Below are 6,475 nucleotides of genomic sequence, written 5' to 3'. Positions count from 1 at the left end.
AAATCATTAAAAATATGAAAAGGTACCCAGTGCCAGCTCATTTTATAATCTGCTGCCACCTCCTGGCCAGGTTCTTGAATTGCACCTCAACTCAGGAAGGTGTGCTTAGAAATGTTTTTTTGCGTATTCCAGTAACTATGATGGCAACATCCTGACACATCCCTCCCACTGCAGGATGGAGAGGAGGCCAATTAAATGTTTCTTCATCATTTTGGAGGGACCTGGTATGAGTTTGATCTTTTCAGATAAAAGCTCCATCTGATACTTGCCTTGAGGTGCAAAAATATTTTGCAAGTGAATACTGTACTTCATGGTATTTTCCCTTCCCCCTTTCCTATGAATCAGAAAAACAGGAAAAAGGAGGGAATATTCTGTTCAGGGCTGAGATGTTACTCAGCATCTCAAGTTATGCCTTAATAAATAGGGAAGATGTGAGTGAAAGGTTGTGATTCTGCTTCCTTTTTCAGAGAACTCAGATATTTTATCAGTGGGCCTTGCTTCCATTTTTAACCAGCCTTTACATGGGACCTAAAATTAAATAAACTCTGCATGTTCCCAGAGTGTTTCCATTCGGCAGGTTAAGTATGTAACCACCCTGCTTCATTCATGTCATTTTATAAAGCTGAGGGTCCAGTCATTTTCTATTTATAATCCTCTCAATCTTTTCCCATCAGTTTTTTTTCCTTATTATGCTTCCTGATGCATTTTTTCCCTTCAGTCTAGTAAAAAAATAAAATAAAAGAGTGGATTGATAAACTCTTTACAATGTTTCATGAAAGAGACACAATGAATGGAAAAATAAGACACAATCAAATATCAACAGGAAGGCATCCCAAATCATTAAATAATAACACAGAGTAGCAGAACAGTGAGTTTGGACTTCCCCAGAAAGAGGCCCATATTAAGAGACTGAGCAGTCCCAAGCTGGATGGCAGACGGAGGAAGAGGTTCAGGATAGCCACAGCCTAGAATCCCTAAGGATACATCTAGTAAGTTAAAAAGTTATGGTTTTAGTTTGGCAAGATTCTGTTTATTAGATACCATGTTTTCCCCGAAAATAAGGCCTACCCCTAAAATAAGCCCTAGCTTAATTTTGGGGGGTGGGCCTAAAATAAGCCCTACCCCTAAAATCCTAGTTTTGGGCTGAGGCACACACCTAAAAATCAAGCTATGTGGGGGTGGGGCTGTGGAGCAGCTCCATGTGCCCCGCACCCACTTTGATTGTAGCCAGGTCTCTCCTTGCTGGCCCACTTCTTCTGTAGCCAGGCCTGCATTTCTCAATCACAGGCCTTTCCGAAGGCCATTGTAGCTGAGAACCGAGCTATGGATTCAATCCATAGCTTGGTTCTGCAAGACCTCTGAAGCTGAGAACCGAGCTATGGATTGAATCCATAGCTCAGTACTTGGCTGCATAGGCCTTCTGGAAAGGCCTGACTGCAAAATGCAGGCTGGAATGCAGCTGCAGAATGAAGTGACTCCTTCGGCCATAGAAGAAGTGCACCAGCTGAACGGGGCTGTCAGTGCCAAAGGTGAGTATAAAAGACACCTCCCGAAAATAAGACCTGGTGCCTCTTTTGGAGGCAAAAAAAAAAGCCCAGGTCTTATTTTCGGAGAAACACGGTATATCACCATCTTGAGGGTGAACTTAGTTAGGTCTCATGGTGTTGTCTGTGGGCTTATACCTGACAGCAATATAAAATAAGGAAGAAAAAAGCAAAAAAAAAAAGCAAAGGGAAAGCAAAAAGTGCAAGAAAAGGAAAAAAAGTTAAAGAAAAACAGAAAAGAAAGAAAGGTACCTACAAAGACATGGTTTCTGATATTCTTCACAGTAGTTATAAGTATAATTATATTTTAACCTCTCTCTCTAAAGTTACATCATGATACTCTTTCTTCTGTCATTTACCCTCTCTAACATCAAAACCATAAATCACAAGTTCATTTTTATGCAAAAAGTCCACAAGAGGTTTCCAGGCACCAATAAATGTAGGTAAATGTGTCAGTGTTTTCAAAATGGCGTTAAAAGTAGTCTAAAACTTAATTCTACAGCTCTCCAGAGCTTGTGGAGAATCCATTTTCACACAACTCTTGACTCAAGGGGCTTTCCTGCTTGTGGGTTTCATGGTTTTCAAAGGGAGAGTTGATTTGATGGCTTTGTTGCTCTCCTTCCCCAAAATGTTAGGTGACTGAAATAAAAACAAGAAACAAAAACTTCCTAAACAAATGCATATAGCAAGAAAGATGTGAAAGAGGAACAGAAGCAATCCATTTTATTTCTATTTTTCATAGAATATGAATGAGGGTTTTTTATTTTGTTCTTGCTACTGAGGGAAATGCTTCTTAGCATTTTGAAATTGGCAGGTTTGAAGGTAGTTAAATTTCACTTCTTAAAAGTGTTTTCAAGCTAGTGGGAAATATGGTAATGTTCTCTGTTTGAAACTCATTCACTGCTGTTCTTTCCTAGCCCCACATAGCCCCACACAATGAAAGTTGAATAAGAGGTAAAAAAAATACAGCTAAATATTTTAAATCATTAAAAATATGAAAAGGTACCCAGTGCCAGCTCATTTTATAATCTGCTGCCACCTCCTGGCCAGGTTCTTGAATTGCACCTCAACTCAGGAAGGTGTGCTTAGAAATGTTTTTTTGCGTATTCCAGTAACTATGATGGCAACATCCTGACACATCCCTCCCACTGCAGGATGGAGAGGAGGCCAATTAAATGTTTCTTCATCATTTTGGAGGGACCTGGTATGAGTTTGATCTTTTCAGATAAAAGCTCCATCTGATACTTGCCTTGAGGTGCAAAAATATTTTGCAAGTGAATACTGTACTTCATGGTATTTTCCCTTCCCCCTTTCCTATGAATCAGAAAAACAGGAAAAAGGAGGGAATATTCTGTTCAGGGCTGAGATGTTACTCAGCATCTCAAGTTATGCCTTAATAAATAGGGAAGATGTGAGTGAAAGGTTGTGATTCTGCTTCCTTTTTCAGAGAACTCAGATATTTTATCAGTGGGCCTTGCTTCCATTTTTAACCAGCCTTTACATGGGACCTAAAATTAAATAAACTCTGCATGTTCCCAGAGTGTTTCCATTCGGCAGGTTAAGTATGTAACCACCCTGCTTCATTCATGTCATTTTATAAAGCTGAGGGTCCAGTCATTTTCTATTTATAATCCTCTCAATCTTTTCCCATCAGTTTTTTTTCCTTATTATGCTTCCTGATGCATTTTTTCCCTTCAGTCTAGTAAAAAAATAAAATAAAAGAGTGGATTGATAAACTCTTTACAATGTTTCATGAAAGAGACACAATGAATGGAAAAATAAGACACAATCAAATATCAACAGGAAGGCATCCCAAATCATTAAATAATAACACAGAGTAGCAGAACAGTGAGTTTGGACTTCCCCAGAAAGAGGCCCATATTAAGAGACTGAGCAGTCCCAAGCTGGATGGCAGACGGAGGAAGAGGTTCAGGATAGCCACAGCCTAGAATCCCTAAGGATACATCTAGTAAGTTAAAAAGTTATGGTTTTAGTTTGGCAAGATTCTGTTTATTAGATACCATGTTTTCCCCGAAAATAAGGCCTACCCCTAAAATAAGCCCTAGCTTAATTTTGGGGGGTGGGCCTAAAATAAGCCCTACCCCTAAAATCCTAGTTTTGGGCTGAGGCACACACCTAAAAATCAAGCTATGTGGGGGTGGGGCTGTGGAGCAGCTCCATGTGCCCCGCACCCACTTTGATTGTAGCCAGGTCTCTCCTTGCTGGCCCACTTCTTCTGTAGCCAGGCCTGCATTTCTCAATCACAGGCCTTTCCGAAGGCCATTGTAGCTGAGAACCGAGCTATGGATTCAATCCATAGCTTGGTTCTGCAAGACCTCTGAAGCTGAGAACCGAGCTATGGATTGAATCCATAGCTCAGTACTTGGCTGCATAGGCCTTCTGGAAAGGCCTGACTGCAAAATGCAGGCTGGAATGCAGCTGCAGAATGAAGTGACTCCTTCGGCCATAGAAGAAGTGCACCAGCTGAACGGGGCTGTCAGTGCCAAAGGTGAGTATAAAAGACACCTCCCGAAAATAAGACCTGGTGCCTCTTTTGGAGGCAAAAAAAAAAGCCCAGGTCTTATTTTCGGAGAAACACGGTATATCACCATCTTGAGGGTGAACTTAGTTAGGTCTCATGGTGTTGTCTGTGGGCTTATACCTGACAGCAATATAAAATAAGGAAGAAAAAAGCAAAAAAAAAAAAGCAAAGGGAAAGCAAAAAGTGCAAGAAAAGGAAAAAAAGTTAAAGAAAAACAGAAAAGAAAGAAAGGTACCTACAAAGACATGGTTTCTGATATTCTTCACAGTAGTTATAAGTATAATTATATTTTAACCTCTCTCTCTAAAGTTACATCATGATACTCTTTCTTCTGTCATTTACCCTCTCTAACATCAAAACCATAAATCACAAGTTCATTTTTATGCAAAAAGTCCACAAGAGGTTTCCAGGCACCAATAAATGTAGGTAAATGTGTCAGTGTTTTCAAAATGGCGTTAAAAGTAGTCTAAAACTTAATTCTACAGCTCTCCAGAGCTTGTGGAGAATCCATTTTCACACAACTCTTGACTCAAGGGGCTTTCCTGCTTGTGGGTTTCATGGTTTTCAAAGGGAGAGTTGATTTGATGGCTTTGTTGCTCTCCTTCCCCAAAATGTTAGGTGACTGAAATAAAAACAAGAAACAAAAACTTCCTAAACAAATGCATATAGCAAGAAAGATGTGAAAGAGGAACAGAAGCAATCCATTTTATTTCTATTTTTCATAGAATATGAATGAGGGTTTTTTATTTTGTTCTTGCTACTGAGGGAAATGCTTCTTAGCATTTTGAAATTGGCAGGTTTGAAGGTAGTTAAATTTCACTTCTTAAAAGTGTTTTCAAGCTAGTGGGAAATATGGTAATGTTCTCTGTTTGAAACTCATTCACTGCTGTTCTTTCCTAGCCCCACATAGTCAGCAAGTAATATGATTTCTAGACACTATATGCCAGGGGTGTCAAACTCAATTTCATTGAGGGCCGCATCAGCATTGCGGTTGCCCTCAGGGGGCCGGGTGGGTGTGGCCTGGGTGGGCATGGCCTACTGGGTGGGCGTGGCTAAAGTGTGTATGGCCTACTGGGTGGGCATGGCCAGCTCTACATCGTTGGCATTAAAGGTGCCTATGGGGGCCTGGGCAGGAGTGGGACAGATCTGAGGGTCTCTGGCAGAAGGAGGGTCTCTGGGCCAGGGCCAAGGCAGTGGGGGCTGTTCCCTCACTGTTTCCAGGATGGCTTCATGGGGGATCTGGCCCCCGGGCCTTGTGTTTGACATGTCTGCTATATGCCATCAAGGGAAGAACCTTGAGTGTTTTTTCTAAAATTCAAACTTTTCTCATCCTATCAATTGAAATAATATTTTGCCGTATTCTTATCTCTGTTTCTATTTAAAATTCTGAAGCCAGGGACATGGGGCCATCCTCTTTCTTTTTTTTTTGCATTTTATTTCAATGTAATTTTTTTCTCTGTACATTTTTATTTATTGAAGTTAGTGAGATGATGTTACCTCCTTGAAGGAAAAAAAACATCCCTGTGATAGCTTCAAATACTGAAGTATAGCTAGAATTAAGCTTCATCCTTCAGTGCTGACTCAAGGGTATATAATGCCTCTAGGCCACAAGGATTGATGGTGCCACCTCTGGCTGATGTGAAGATTTGCTTTTTTCAAAAGGACACATGGCAACCATGAAATGTTACTCTCAGGAGAAAACCACACAAGCAATACAAGGAATAGCTAGCTTCAAAGTTCACAGAAGCTATGAGTTGTCATCAGAAGAGATGAGAGTGACGTAATAAAATCTGGAGACGTTCTCTATTCTGTAAACAGAAACTACACAAAACAATTCCTCTTTTTACATTTTGGAAACTCCATTTCTCTTACTTGCAATTTCCAGGACTATTCAAAAATTTGCCTGTCAGATTCTACTATGGCCTCCTTGTAAGTCAGGGGCAACAAATAGCCTAACTTTCAACATCCCTCTCCTCACGCTTTTCCTTAAAGAGAATGGTACCTTGCCACATTCCTGCACCAAGAATTCTGGGATCTGATTTTCCCAGACACTTCTTTAGCAGCATTGTGATTATTTTCTCAAGCTATCAAAAGTTGAGTTAGGTGTATGTAGTAGCATGTTGCTTCATTGCAGTTTTTATCAACATTTAAAACATTTGCCATTTAAACTTGTCTGTGCATGTGGCTGGAGATGCCAATATCTTTTTCTGGCATGATCTCTTCACATGAGCTTTTCTTGCTTCTAAGATGCTGAGCAGACAATTCTTTGCCCCTTAAAAGGTAGGAAAATGTACTCTCAGTTTTCCCACGCCTCAATCCTCTGAATATTCATTAGAAGTAATTTTCATCCCTGGCTGTTGCTACGTGAAGAAAATTGTTCATATCTTAT

This window comes from Vipera berus (genome assembly GCF_964194415.1).
Source record: "Vipera berus genome assembly, chromosome: 3".
Classification (NCBI taxonomy): Eukaryota; Metazoa; Chordata; class Lepidosauria; order Squamata; family Viperidae; genus Vipera; species Vipera berus.
Note: the sequence above shows the minus strand (reverse complement) of the source record.